Source organism: Acinonyx jubatus, chromosome E2 (assembly GCF_027475565.1).
Source record: "Acinonyx jubatus isolate Ajub_Pintada_27869175 chromosome E2, VMU_Ajub_asm_v1.0, whole genome shotgun sequence".
Lineage (NCBI taxonomy): Eukaryota > Metazoa > Chordata > Mammalia > Carnivora > Felidae > Acinonyx > Acinonyx jubatus.
Genome location: NC_069396.1, coordinates 58,418,729 through 58,434,776, shown reverse-complemented (window position 1 = coordinate 58,434,776; position 16,048 = coordinate 58,418,729). Strand labels below are relative to the sequence as shown.

Below are 16,048 nucleotides of genomic sequence, written 5' to 3'. Positions count from 1 at the left end.
CCTCTCTCTGACCCTCCTCCGTTCATGCTCTGTCTCTCTCTGTCTCAAAAATAAATAAACGTTTAAAAAAAATTTTTTTTTAAAAGAAATACTTAGGTTAAGTAGAGGAGCATCAAGTTGGCAACTTACTTTCAAATGTTTAAAAAAATAATACGAATATAGAGAAATATATGGATTAAGCAAAGGTAGTAAAAGGGTAACATTCAACGAACTGGAATGAAAGGATAAGGGAATTCTTTGTACTTTTCTTGTACCATTTTTTAAAATTTGAAGATGTGTCAAAAAGCAAAATTATCATCATCACCATAAATCATGTAACCCACCGATGACTGCACTGGGAAGCTTATTCAATTTTCTGATTGCCATCAGATAAACTACTTTAGTCAGCTATGAAAAGCACAGCCTAGGAAACACAGTTAACAATATTGTAATAACCTTGCATAGTTAACACCGGATGGTAACTATACCTATTGTGGCAAAAGCGACATCACATACAGAATTGTTTAATCAGTATGTGGTACACCTGAAACTAATATAACACTGCATGTCAACCATAATTCAACTTTGAAATTTAAATTAAAGAGGTACTTTAGTCAGAGTTTGCTACTCTACTACTTCTACCTGGTTCTATTTCTAGACCTCACAGAAAAAAGCAGCAACTTAAATACTTTTTACCAGAGCCACAATTCCACACATCTCTGCAACCATCTCCTCTCCAGGCAAAAATACACAGGTTTTTCTACCCCTTCTCATGAGACATAGTTTCCAGACCCTCAATCATCTTGGCTTCCCACCTTAGTGTATGTTCCAGTTTATCAAAATCCTTCAGAAAATGTTGCTCCCAGTATCAAATTCAATCCTTTGATGGTCTGTCATTACGGGATATAGGAGGACTATGAACTTTCAACTAAACACCATGGGGTGATGGAAAAGGAGGAATCCTCAGAGTCTGCCAGATGTGGTGGGAACCCCAGCTGGCACGACTCCCACCCGGAATCACTCAGCTCACACTGCAAGGAAACAACTTCAGATACACTGGGACAAAGTCATTTGCATCTCATCTTTCTTTTTACCATTTTAGTCCTTTCCTACTTCTTGTCTTCACATCTTTCCCTCTTTGCTTCTATCCTTTATTTTTAAAAGGGGTGGTGCCATCAAAGTAAAAAAAAAAAAAAAAAAAAAAGGTATGGATGAGAAAGTGATTCAGCCAGGTATTAAGTTTCCCATAGCAACTTTCCTTACAGAAATTAGGTACATGGAAGGGCACCTCAGTGGTTCAGTCGGTTGAGGGTCCGACTCTTGATTTCGGCTCTAGTCATGATCCCAGGGTTGTGGGATTGAGCCCCACATCAGGCAGCATGCTAAGCATGGAGCCTAAGATTCTCTCTCTGCCTCTACCCCTCTCCCCTGCTCGTTCCCTCGAGAAGGAAGGAAGGAAGGAAGGAAGGAAGGAAGGAAGGAAGGAAGGAAGGAAGGAAAGAAAGAAAGAAAGAAAGAAAGAAAGAAAGAAAGAAAGAAAGAAAGAAAGAAAGAAAGAAAGAAAAGAAAGAAACATTAGGTATATGGAGTATTTCTAATTCATAAATAAGCCAACAACTTGATTAAAAAAACTTTTCTGAAGGTATAAGGAATGCTCTAGAGGAAGAGCGCTGGACACTTTGGGCATAAATGGAAACAGGTCTGCCTACCCAGAGGTCACCCAGGAAAGCTAGACAGCAGGTGAGAAGATGAACTGCTGGAGAGTTTCTGGGCTGGAAAATAAAATCCTCAATACATTGAGGAGCGAGAGGACCTGCAGTGTCATGGCACTTTTCTCAAGGTCATTATTCTTCCGTAGGGTTTTTGGACCAAGAGTAAGAAAGAGACATTTTACCACATGAACTTGTGATACTGCTAATGAAAGAACTTGAGAATGAAGTAAAATAGTTTTCAGCTATTAATACAAAGGACACCTCACTAACAGGGAGCTGGGAGGCCAGCAGGGGGAGCCATCAAGCCCCACCACTCCTGGTCAACTGCAGGCCTAAAAGGAAAAGAGGGACCTTGCGCGTGGATACCACTTTACAATCCCAACAGGTGGAAGGAAGGTTTCCCTCCTCCCGGACCAACAGCCCAGCCAAAGAGAAGCCACTACACTTCCAACTCCAAGTGTATTCCCATGGACTTTTTGTTTATACAGCCTTCCCAACTCTCCCCTTCCTGTCTTTCTTCTCCCTTCCTCACCTTTGTTCTCTGGACTTGCCTGTGGTTTTGCCCCTAACATAACTGAATTTTATTTTTAAGGGAGCGTTAGGCAAGTAATAAATCAGAATATTTGTTAAAATTAAATTAGCTTCATTAAAGAATGAGGCATTACCATACACGCCTAAGAGCCGTCCATATTTTAATAAAGTATTTTTAAAAATAAAAACCTCTGGGGCGCCTGGGTGGCTCAGTCGGTTGAGCCTCTGACTGGCTCGGGTCATGATCTCATGGTTTGTGAGTTCGAGCCCCATGTCGGGCTCTGTGCTGACAGCTCGGAGCCTGGAGCCTGTTTCGGATTCTGTGTCTCCCTCTCTCTCTGCCCCTCCCCTGCTCATGTTCTGTCTCTCTCTGTTTCAAAAATAAATAAAACATTAAAAAAATTTTATAAAAAAGTAAAAAATAAAAATAAATAAAAATAAAAACCTCTGAAGTGAAATTAGAGAAAGACAAAAATCATGACTTCACTCATATGAGGACGTTAAGAGAAAAAACAGATGAACATAAGGGAAAGGAAACAAATAATATAAAAACAGGGAGGGGAACAAAACTGAAGATACTCATAAATATGGAGAACAAACTGAGGGTTGCTGGAGGGGTTGTGGGAGGGGGGATGGGCTAAATGGGTAAAGGGCACTAAGGAATCTACTCCGGAAATCATTGTTGTACTATATGCTAATTTGGATGTAAATTTTAAAAAATAAAAAATAAAATAAAATAAAAATTTAAAAATCCTAAAAATAAATAAATAAATAAAAATAAAAACCTCTGTCCCTGGAGACAGAACAGACAAGACAGGCCACACATAACCTCCTACACACTGATGACCACGGACTTTGATATTGTCAGCCCATGAATGTCCGAAAAAGAACCAGGATCAAACTAAGTGGGGTCTAGGCCCAACAGGAAATTCAGGAGGGCTCCAGGGAAGAATCAGAACGAGCGGCGAGCTCTCTGCAAGTGCAATTCCGTGTGTGTTCTGTGGTTGCTCGGGGGGCCACAGCTTCACTCCTCTGTGCCCGCGTCAACCCCACACTAAACAGTAATAGCGGGAGTCTCGTAACCGAGATAAGCCCTCTGCATGTCCTCTTTTTAATCAGCACAGCTGCCATAAAACAGATTTCACTTTCCGCATCTGACAGATTTAAGTGCCACGGTCGATTCTGAAAACCCAGGTCTGGCGGACAGGACAGGGCAGAGGAGGGGAGAAGAGGGGAGGAGAGGGGAGAGGAGGGGGAAGGGAAAGAACAGAAAAGAAAAAAGAAAAACCTCATTGCACCATTGCACTTCCAACCAGGTCCCTGCTGACTTCAGGCTGAGCACCATTCGAGGTATTCAACCCTGGGACACGAGGAGCCGCTCAGGACGTCCACTCTGCACGTGAGCAAGCCGGGCTCCCAAAGACCAAACGAGGTGCGAAAAGCCACACGGCCCCTCTGAGGCTCCACGAGCGGCCCAAGCGACACCCACACTGCCGCCTCAGGGGCCAGCTGGCGCACGAGCAGACCGCCGGCACGCCAACGAGACACCTAGTCCCACACCCCTGCGGCGACCCCCAGAAGCAGCTAGCAGGGGTGCTCCCCCAAGAGACCCTGCCCCACGCCGCCGGGGAGCCCCAGCTGCAACTCCAGAACGCCTCAGCTACCCCAGACAGCGGCCGCATAGTACTCCCTGCGCCTGCTCAGCACCCCCTCCCACGCGCCTTTGGGCACTAAGCCACGCCCCCCTCCAAACGACCGAACGCACGCGTGTTCCGTCACTCGCAACCACCTTCCCTCCATTCGCACATCCCGGAGACCCAACGCGCTGAGGCCCCGCCTCCGCTGTCGGCAGTAAACATGCGCGTCTACTCTTGGAAAACTCCCGCATCCATCACTGCCCGAGACTCGGGGACAGGAGACCATTCTCTTTTGGATAGGAGGTTCTGGCTCTTTACTAACGCAGACACTCACGACTCTACATCCGTCCCTCGCTACCGACACCACCGCCTCTAGCTGGCCAGGACCGCGCTGCCTTCAGGGCTCTGGGACTACGGTGGTGGAACTGCGCATGCACACACCGAGGCCAAGCGGCTCCCGGAAGCCACCGCGGCAGGCACGTGGGCGGTGCCGGGCGGTGAAGGGATACTTCCGGTCTGTGTGGCTCCTGGGAGACCTTGGTCGGGTACCTGGCCTTCTCTTCCTCCGTGGTTTGTTTTCCCAACTACGCGCAGTGGAAGGACACGTTTGAGGTTTGGGGCGGGACGGCCAGGGCTAAATCCGCTCATTCTATGTTCAATACAATAAAATTTCCTGAGTGTTGACTTTCTGTGATACAAGCAGATGGTGCGGTGGAGGTGTATCTGAAAAGGACCGTGCAGGGCAGTTACTGGTGGTTGAAACCATAGTGAATCATTGTCTGAGGATTTAATGCAGCCTCGGGCTGTCGGAAAGGACGACGAACCATATGCCCAGCATCCTCAGTTCATCCCTGGCTCGTTCTACATAAACAGCTGAAGATGAAACCCAATGCCTTGGTCCTGTTGCAGGCTCTGATGGAGGCAGATGGGGAGAGATAACACATCTGCAGTCGAAGACACGGTTAAAAAACGAATTACAACTGAGTAAATATCTAATTGGCTTTATTGAATGATTCATGAATCTAGCAGCAAACTAGCAAGCAGGGGAGCCCTGGAGAGTGCCACAAAATGAAAGGTTTTTACAGGAAGGAGGTTGGATTGAGAAAGTTATTAGCAAAAACAAAAACAACAACAACAAAAAAGGGTTGTTCCAGGCAAGGTCATATTCCGTTAGAGGGGTGGACAGGGTCCTATTAGATGGATTCTCTCTTCTTCCTTTGGGGGATGGAGAGGGCTCACATGACAGATTGCTATTGTAGTGGTGACCAGAAAGTTTCTGACAGGTGAACACTGTATTTCTGGGGGACTCCTGGGTGGCTCAGTGGGTTGCACATCTGACCCTTGATTTTGGCTCAAGTCATGATTTAATGGTTCATTAAATTGAGTCCTTGTCAGGCTCCTATCTGACAGCACTGATCCTGTTTGGGATTCTCCCCCTCTCTCTTTCTCTCTGCCTCTCCCCTGCTCACATTCTCTCTCTTTTCATTCCCTCTCTCTCTCTCTATCTCAGAATAGATAAACTTTAGAAAAAAAAACACTATATTTCTCGGATTCGTTGAAAGTGCACTTAGGATAGTTATTAAGCCCCGATTTGGTGACTTAGCCTAAGTGATGCCATTTTAGTGACACCATTTTGGGCCTGTGGTTTTCTTTTTAATAGCACTTTGTCTTCAACGTTTGTTGCTACCTAACAAACTACCTAAAATGCAGTTATCTTTTAAGTCAAAGCTGAGTGAAAGGAGATAGTTTATTCCACATTTCCTAAGAAAACATTTAAGTTCCACATTGTGCATATGTTTAAATGATTCTAAGTTGTTCTTATTTTTTGTGGTTAATAATTACTTTTAAGTATCACATTCTAATTCTACATATGTCATCATACCATTCTTCAGTGGTTTTAAATCAAGTGATTTTAAAATATTTTCCCTTTTTAGTTAAGCTGCCTAAACTCTGGAAGAATAACCAAGCTTGGATAGGCATTTTCTCCTGAATTCCTGAAAAATTATCTTCTAGTTTAAAAAAAAAGTAACAGGTGCACCTGAGTGGCTCAGTCAGTTAAGTGTTTGACTTCAGCTCAGGTCATGATCTCGTGGTTCATGAGTTTGAGTCCCACGTCGGGCTCTGTGCTGACTGCTCAGAGCCTGGAGAGCCTGCTTTAGATTCTGTGTCTCCCTCTGTCTCTGTCCCTCTCTGCTCATGCGCTCTCTCTCTCTCTCCCTCTCTCTCTCTCTCTCTCAGAAATAAACATTAAATTAAAAAAAATTGTGTTTTTTAAAAATTGTATTTATTTATTTATTTTAAACTTATATCCAAATTAGTTAGCATATAGTGCAACAATGATTTCAGGAGTAGATTCCTTAGTGCCCCTTACCCATTTAGCCCATCCCCCCCAATACCACCTCCTGTAACCCTCTGTTTGTTCTCCATATTTATGAGTCTCTAATGTTTTGTCCCCCTCCCTGTTTTTTATATTATTTTTGTTTCCCTTCCCTTATGTTCATCCATTTTGTCTCTTAAAGTCCTCATATGAGTGAAGTATATGATATTTGTCTTTCTCTGACTAATTTCACTTAGCATAATACCCTCCAGTTCCATCCACATAGTTGCAAATGGCAAATTCTTTTTGATTGCCGAGTAATACTCCATTTTATATATATACCACTTCTTCTTTATCCATTCATCCATCGATGGACGTTTGGGCTCTTTCCATACTTTGGCTATTGTTGATAGCACTGCTATAAACATTGGGGTGCATATGTCCCTTCGAAACAGCATACGTGTATCCCTTGGCTAAATACCTAGTAGTGCAATTGCTGGGTCGTAAGGTAGTTCTATTTTTAGTTTTTTGAGGAACCTCCATACTGTTTTCCACAGTGGCTGCGCCAGCTTGCATTCCCATTTTTATTTAAAAAAAAAGGTTTTTTTTGACATTTATTTATTTTTGAGAGAGAGAGAGGCAGAGCATGAACGGGGGAGGGTCAGAGAGAGGGAGACACAGAATCTGAAATAGGCTCCAGGCTCTGAGCTGTCAGCACAGAGCCCGACGCGGGGCTTGAACTCATGGACCGCAAAATCATGACCTGAGCCAAAGTCGGCCGCTTAACCGACTGAGCCACCCAGGTGCCCCTTGCATTCCCATTTTTAATTTTTAAAGTAGTAACAATTATATTACTGATTTTGAAATATTTACATTTTAAAGAGAAACAACTAGAATATTAATTTGGTAGTACTTATGATTTTTTAAATTTATAGTCACAATTAACATGTAGATAAGTATTTGGTACTCAAACACTCAACATTTTTTTTTTTGTAATTTGGGAGGTTGAGGACATATGTAAATTTTGGTTCCTGTTTATATGTTGAGATCATGCAAAGTTTAGAAAAGGAACTGATAATTGCGTCTTTTCAAACTTGGAAATTTGTATCATAGATATTCCCTCTACACTTAATAGTTGGCTAAGTCTTTCTTCTTAAAAACTGATAATAATGGGGCACCTGGGTGGCTCAGTCAGTTGAGCGTAGGACTCTTGATTTCAGCTCAGGTCATGCATGATCCCAGGGTTGAGGGATCGAGCCCCATGTAAGGGGCTTAAAATTCTCTCTCTCTCTCACTCTCTCTCTCCCCCCTCCCCTGCTCACGCTCTCTCTAAAATAAAATAAAAAAATACCTGATTTTTTTAAACATGTAATTGCATTCCCTATAAAATCTGTCCTTTGCTAATCTTTAGTCAATTCTAGAAACATAGTTTTTCCTTTTTAGGAAGGAAAGTTAATCTAAAAATTTTAATTTATTGGCATAAAAATTGGTAAGTATTCAACCTTATTTCTTAATATCCTTTATGTGTGTTGCTGCATCCTCCTCATTTGTTTTGTTTTGTTTTGTTTTTTGAGAGAGAGAGAGAGCATGAACAGGGGAGAGGGGCAGAGAGGGAGAGAGAGAATCTTAAGCAGGCTTCATGCTCCACACGAAGCCAAGTGCAGGGCTCAATCCCACGACCCTGGGATCATGACCTGATCCAAAATCAAGAGTCGGACCCTCAACCGACTGAGCCACCCAGGCGCCCCTACATCATTTATAATAATAGTACTTTTGGGGCGTCTGGGTGGCTCAGTCGGTTGAGGGTCCAATTCTTTTTTTTTTTAATTTTTTAAATGTTTATTTATTTTTGAGAGAGAGTGTGTGAGCAGGGGAGGGGCAGAGAGAGAGGGAGACATAGAATCCAAAGCAGGCTCCAGGCTCCAAGCTGTCAACACAGAGCCTGATGCAGGGCTCGAACCCACGAACCGTGAAATCAAGACCTGAGCCGAAGTCGGACACTTAGCCAACTGAGCTACCCAGGCGCCCCTGTTGAGGGTCCAACTCTTGATTTTGGCTCAGGTCATAATCTCATAGCTTGTGGGATCAAGCCCTGCGCTGAGCTCTGTGCTGACAGTGTGGAGCTGCTTCGTATTCTATCTCCCCACCTCTCTATATCCCCTCTCCTGCTCTCTCATGCTTTCTCTCTCTCTCTCTCTCTAAGCTTGAAAAATTGTACTGTTATGAGATTTGCTAAATGCTTATATTATCCTTTTAAAGAAACAGCTTCAAGGTTAACAAAACCTACTTCTCTCATAATTTCAAAACATTCTTTGATTGCTGAGTTATGCTCATTTTCTAGCTTCTCAAGAGGTCTCTGGTTCACTTATTCCAGTGTTTATAGTTTTCTGACCTATAAACACATTTAAAATTATAACTTCTTTGGGTAGTAACATGGCCACATCCCACAGGTTTTGTTATGTACTGCTCTTATTCACTTCAGAGTCTTCTTGTTTAACTGAAGCAGAAAATATTAGGTAACATAAAGGTGACTTTGTTAATGTCTAACTTATCACATTTTTACCTGAGTTATATCCCTGTATGATTTGTTACAAACTTCTGCACATCTTCTTCAACTTCTTTAATAGTTAAACGCTTAACTGTTGTTTTACATGCCTGGAGTTTTATTCACTTTGCATCTTTTTTTAATGTTTATTTATTTTTTTTCCGAGAGAGCACAACCTGGGGAGGGACAGAGAGAAAGAGAGAGAGGGAGACACAGAATCTGAAGCAGGCTCCAGGCTCTGAGCTGTCAGCACAGAGCCTGACGCAGGGCTCGAACCCACGAACCATGAGATCATCACCTGAGCAGAAGTCAGACACTTAACGAACTGAGCCACCCAGGCGCCCCTCAACTTTGCATTTTCTGATGCACAATAAATGGCAAGTTCTGAATGGGGGTTTTAAAACTTATATTCATCAGTATGAATCTTCTCATTAAAAGAGCCTTATGGCTAAAGAAATTCCCATATATGTGACATATAAAGCGTGACTTTCTCTTATGCATCCTTTTCTGTAAATTAGGATTAGCTTACGGTAATGGGTTTTCAAAATTCTCCACTTGCATGGTTGTTTGCCGTCATAAATTGTAAAATAATTAATAATTGATAGATAGTAGGGGGAGCTCTTCTACGTTACCATATTAATATGGTCTTTAGTGATGACGTAATGATGACATAATGATGTGAATCTGCTGATAAATGCAACATGAGCTGAAAGATAAAGCATTTCCATATTGGACAAGGTTATACATAATAATAAATTATTTGATGTTCTTTCAGGGACAAGACCAGTGAAATATTTCCTTCACTTATTTATAGGAAGTTTCTATGGCATGAATTCCTTAAAACTAAGAAAGATGACTGTGTCTTGAAGGCCTTCCCACATTACTACATACATAACAAATAATGTTGAGTAAGTTGTGAACCCTGACTAAAGGTTTTCCCACATTCCTGACATTTATAGTGAGTTTCACCAGTATGAATTTTCTAATGTCGAATAACTAGTGTTAAGTGACTAAAAGCTTTTCCACATTCAGTACAGTGAGAAAGGTTCTCACCAGTAAGGGTGCTAATGCTCATTAAATTATGAAATTCGACCAAAAGCTTCCATTACATTTATATGATTTCTCACTTAGTATAAATTTTCTGGTGATGATAAAGCTTTGAGCCCTGCCTAAAGGCCTTCCCACAAACCTTACGTTTATAAGGTGCCTCACCAGTATGGATCCTCTGATATTGAGGAAGATATGACTGATGACCGAAGGCCTTTCCACATTCATTACATTTGTATGGCTTCTCCCTGGTATATATTCTTTGATGTTCATGAAGTTGTGTGATACCTCTAAAGGCCTTCCACATTCCTTACAGTCATAGGGTTTTCTCCAGTATGAATTCTCTGATGTTGAATAATTAGTGACAAGTTTTTGCACATTCAGTATATTGATAGAATTTTCCCCTAGTATGCATTCTATGATGTGCATTAAGTTTTGAGAGCTGAATATAGCTTTTTTGATACTCCTTACATTCATAGGTTTTCTCACCAGTAGGAATTCTCTGGTGTTGGGTAAAGAGGGAAATAGGACTAAAGGTCCTTCCACATTCTTTACATTCACGGGGTCTTTCCCAGTGTGAGTTCTATGATGTTGAGGGGGATCAGAACAGTGATGGAGAAAGCCTTCCCATGTTGCTTGCATTCTTCAGATCGGTCAGCAGTATACATTTTCTGGTGACTTAGAAGGGATGTCTTCTGCCGAAACTCTTCTCTACATTCGTTATGCATAGGGCCTACTTCCAGGTGGAACTTTCTGATACAGGTTATGGGAAGTTTGCTGTCTCACAGTAGATACTCTTCCTGGGTGATTATCACTTGACTGGAATTTCCTTCCTCATTTCTTTGATGTCTCTCAAATATGCCTTTATATTCCCAGTCATCCTGGAACATGGGGTCCTCAGGATCTTTGTTTATAAATTTTTCCATTTTCTCCCATGAGGATACATGATCTTAAAGATAATGAAAAAGCAGAGATGCTCATTTTAGTCCTTCCTCTTAGAGAGTTAGAGCTTCTTTAGTAGAAACTGTTTTTTATTTTTTTAATGTTTGTTTACTTTTGAGAGAGAAAGAGAGACAGAGTGCAATCAGGGGAGGGGCAGAGAGAAAGGGAGACACAGAATCCAAAGCAGGCTCCATCCAGGCTCTGAGCTGTCAGCACAGAGCCCCACGCAGGGCTCGAACTCATGAACCATGAGATAGTGACCTGAGCTGAAGTCGGATGCTTAACCAACTGAGCCATCTAGGCGCCCCTAGTAGAAATTGTTTTAAACTGAAAATGATGTTTATGAAAAAAATGACTGTTCTTTACAGCTCCCAAATATGACTAAGCAATTAGATAAGTGAACAAGGAGAACAGGATATGTGGACATCCCCTAAGTGAAGTAAGTGAGGTAGTTATTCAGATAGATTTTTCAGTTTTTATCATTACAGTTGCCTAAGGAGTTTGTTGAAATAAGGATGTCTAAGGTGGTTCTCTTGCAAGTGACAATGAGACCCATTGCTGAAAACACTTCAGAGCTTCATATTGCACAAGAGTGAAATCCTGAGTCCTCAACCTGTCAAATGTATTCAAGTTCATTTTAAGCTACTTGCCTTCCTCACTGTATTCCACCCCCAGTTTCTCCTTGCACATGTGAGAATACATGGGGTTGCATTTGCTGATCTGTATGTAACACTGTGCCCAGTTTTTGCAAAGCTGGCTTCTTGTTAGAATTCAGATCTCATATTCAACATCACTTCTTTAGATGGCTGTCATTTGTCTTATTCTAAATACTGTCACCCCTATGATTTCCCATTCGAGAATCTTACCGCAAAATAGAAAAAAGTTGTGATGGGTCACCTGGGTAGTTCAGTCGTTTGTTTAATCTTCCAGCTCTTGGTTTTGGCTCAGGTCATGATCTCGTGGTCATGGGATCAAGCCCCATGTCAGGCTCTGTGCTGTGCATGGAGCCTGCTTGGGATTCTCTCTCCCTCTCCCCCTGCCCCTCTTCTCCACTCAAACTCTCTCTCAAAATAAATAAATATACTTTATCGGAAAAAAATTTTTTAATGTTTATTTATTTTCGAGACACAGAGATAGGGTGCGGGGGGGAGGGGAGGGGCAGAGAGAGAGGGAGACACAGAATCCGAAGCAGGCTCCAGGCTCTGACCTGTCAGCACAGAGCCTGACACAGGGCTTGAACCCACAGGCCACAAGATCATGACCTGAGCCAGTGCCAGACACTTAACCGACTGAGCCAACCAGTTGCCCCCAAATAAACTTTAAAAATTAAAAAATAAAATGCTTTAAAAAAAAAAAAAAGAAAAAAGCTGTGACGATATACATGGAAATACTTTATCTACCTCTTTACTGCCTTCTCCCCTCAACCAAACTCTAACCCAAATCTAATTTACTTACTGTTGTATAATAAACCTCAAATTCCGTGCCTGCCACACATATGACATCATATAACTCATGAATATTGAAAGAATGGACCATTAGGTTGAAGGAAGAAAATCAGGAAAAGGATAAGGGGAAATAGCACAAAGGAGAAGGGAACCTACAATAGGTTATTATTTCATGCCTATAATTAAGTATTAGTAATATCAAAGTATAGTTTTCAAAATTTTTTCCAAATAAAAAATGAAGTTGTGTTAAAGATTTATTTAACTCATTAATAAGGAACCAAGATGATGGTAAAGGTGCTTCAAAGAAGAAGTCAGTAATTGAATAAATACACACAAATACTCAAATGAGTTTGCTAATAGATTAAAAACTGGTTAATGCCATACAGAGTATGAAAACCAGAACATTTGGATTTTTTTTTTTTTTTTTTGGCCAGCCAGAAATGTCCAAGTTGACAAGCTAATAAGTTCATGAGTCTAGGTTCTTTTGTTTTTTGTTTTTATTTTTTTAATGTTTATTTGTTCTTGAGAGAGAGAGGGAGAGAGAGGGGAGGAGGGGCAGAGAGAGAGAGGGAGACACAGAATCCCAAGCAGGATCCAGGCTCTGAGCTGTCAGCACAGAGTTTGATGCAGGGCTCACACTCATGAACCATGAGATCATTACCTGAGCTAAAGTTGGATACTTAACCGACTGAGCCACCCAGGCATCCCTCAAGAGTCTAGGTTCTAACCAATATTTAACAGTAAGTCAAACAAAGGTACAAATCCTCTAGAAAATGAAACAGCCCTTGGGTATACTTGTTAGGCAGTTTCCTAGTATGGTATTTAAAAAACATGGGTCTTGGGTACCAAAATCCCACATCTAGGAATCTACCCTGATGAAATACCTCCAACATTACGATAAACATGATACACATGATTATTCATTATGGCATGATCATAATTTTAAAATACTGGGAAGGGCGCCTGTGTGGCTCAGTCTGTTAAATGTCTAACGAGCTCAGGTCATGATCTCACCGTTCGTGGGTTGGAGCCCCGCATCTGGCTCTGTGCTGACAACTCAGAGCCTGGAGTCTGCTTCGGATTCTGTGTCTCCTTCTCTCTCTGCCCCTCCCCTGCTCACACTGTCTCTCAAAAATGAATAAATGTAAAAAAAATAAACCTTTTTAATAAAAAATAAAATACTGGGAACAATCTAAACACCCACATATAGGAGAGTGGTTCAATAAACTGGCATATCTACAAAATGAAGTGTTACACAGTTGCATACAAGAATGAAAAAAATGTCCATGAAATTATAAGTAATTTCCAAGACATATTCTTAGGTGAAAAAAAGCTAGGTGCAAAAGTATACATACAGTATGTGACTTTTTCTGTAAGAAAAGAAATATAAGAGACTATACATGTATCTGCTCATTTTTACACAAGAAATACTGGAAGGAAAAGAATGTAAAATAATGAGTTTGGTTAACTACAGGGGTAGGTGGGGATAAGGTTGAAAAGAGGAGAATGAGAATAGGTAGCAGGAATGAGGGAGATGCCATACTTTTCTGAGTACACTCTTTTGTAAAGTTCTGACTTTTCAGAATGACAGTAATGTTTCACACAGCATCCAAATAAATAACTAAAACAGTAATGAATGAACCTGCCTGGTTCATTAAAAATTGACTACATAGAATTTTAGGAAATGTTTAAGAAATGTCTGACAGCAGAAATTACAGGCTGGTCTAATCCTACATCTGAGGATGAATCAGAAGAACCTTGGGACCCACGTTATTGCAGAGAGCCTGACTCAAATTGGAAAATTTGAACATGTAAAAAAAAATTTTTTTTTAAAGCATGAAAGAAAGAATGTACAAAATCAGAATCTGGAAATACATATCAAAGGAAGAAAAATCATTGGGAGGTAACCAAAATAAACTATTTTTAGAACCATTATTTTCGGATGGAAACAATGATCCAACTGTTTAAAAAGTGGTGGGGGAGGGGCGCCTGGGTGGCTAGGTCAGTTAAGTGTCTGACTTCGGCTCAGGTCATGATCTCATGGTTCCTGAGTTCGAGCCCTGCGTCAGGCTCTGTGCTGACAGTGTGGAGCCTGCATGGGATTCTCACTCTTTCTGCCCCTCCAACCACTCATGCTCGGTCTCTCTCAAAATAAGTATAAAAAGGAGGTGGGGGAGAAACTGGAAAGAAACAGTGTTGCCTGGGTAGGTAAAAAGTTGTACTTCAAAGAACTTGCCTTCCTCTTTGAGCGGGGAGAAGCATGGGGAGGGTGCAGGGGGTGGTATGTGTGAGTACGAGAGAGGCCCCTCCAGGCGCTCACCCTGATGGGAGTAATGCTCTGCTCTGAACACTAGGGACTTTGAGGGGAACTTTCCAGGCATTGTCCCAAAGGTGCCTCGTCCTGCTAACCGTCTGAGCCATTACCTACAGCGCCACTGCCCTTCTTAATGATCCTTCACTCAGCTGGGCACAGGCTTCCTGTCACATCTCTTTGTGCCCCCAAGGGTTCTTTCCCTTGTTCCGATAAGGAGATCACATCTGGCCTGGAAATAGAAGAACCTGTGTACGCAAGAAGAAATGCAACAGAGTCACAAAGGGGGCATCCCAGAAGTCACACCCAGCTCCTGGTCATCAATGAGGAAAAGAAACCAGAAAATTCCAGAGAAGAGGAGGAAGTCACTTTTGGAACGGGGAAGAAGCTTCTTTGGGTGTTATCCTACAGAACTATCTGTCCCCATTCAGTACAATTGCATTGAGAACAGAGCAGAAACTCAACCATAGTCTTGAAGGCACCTCAGAATTCACACCCAAGGCAGCAGGTATTCCCGTGGGCAAATCCCAGCCTCCCAGGGATGCTAACATCTTACCTAGAGATGAAGTTGCTGAAGTTCTCCAGTGTCACGTCCCTGTACAAATCCTTCCTAGCAGGATCTGGCTGGCCCCACTCGTCCTGAGAAGACTAGTGCCACATCCCTAAACATCACTGCACTGAGCCCTGAAACAACAAACTGAGGATGTGTGCCATCCAAGTGAGTATTTATGACCAGGAAAATAGGAGGATGGAAAAGGACACCGCAGGGAGTGGGGAGACATACCCAGAGAATAAGCTGAGGCAGATGAGCACGCAAGACGATTTTGGCAATTCAAGAGTAGGGTCTGTATGTTCTTGATATTTCTATGGAGAGCAGCACAACTTCCTTCGTAAAGGGAGATACAGCCATCAAAAGATACTTCAATGAACAAAAATAAGTCAGTTCAATGTTTTGCCAATAAACTAGAAGTTGAATTCACATGTCTGAAATTCTCTATTCCTTCTGTTCTGAAATCAAAGGAGTGAATATGGAAATATACTGATATTGTTTTCAGTGTTTGAGTGCTTTCATAATGTTTCAAGAAAACTCAAACTAGAGAAATGGCTCTCAGGGACAATATGGCACCCCCAGAAGACAGTGGGCAATGCCTGCAGACACTCTGGTTGGCGCCACTGGGATAGGGGGCGCTATTAGCACCTAGCAGGTAGAGACCAGAGATGCCGCTGACTGGTCACCCGTGCACAAGACAGCACAACGAACAACTATCAGCCTCAAATCGCCTTCGTGTTGAGCTCAGGAAATCCTGAAACATTTTTCTCATGGAATCATTCCAAAATGACTAACAGAATCTGTGCTAGGAATTATGGGATTTGTGTATTATTCTTAAATATATTGAAGAAGCAGCTTCATCACTGTCCAAATGTTTCCTTATTCGGTCAGACTCTTTAATACAGACTTACTATTATCAGCTGCACAATTTCCCATGACATTGCACTAAGTGACAAACTCTTTTATTTCTGGGCACTTGAGGTTGAACAAGATACCTTTTTTTTTTTAAGTTTATTTTGTAATTTTTATTTT

General features: G+C 41.9%; 1 long non-coding RNA gene across 1 annotated transcript; it reads right to left on the bottom strand.

Annotated features, from left to right (window-relative positions):
- Positions 1 to 8,372: 8,372 nt before the first annotated feature.
- On the bottom strand, positions 8,373 to 15,425 carry LOC113593369 (uncharacterized). The gene is made up of 4 exons (XR_003413478.2): positions 15,251 to 15,425; positions 15,023 to 15,163; positions 14,580 to 14,714; positions 8,373 to 10,717 (listed from the first exon to the last, which is right to left on the bottom strand). It is a non-coding gene; the product is annotated as an uncharacterized LOC113593369 (long non-coding RNA).
- Between the last annotated feature and the right edge of the window lie 623 nt (positions 15,426 to 16,048).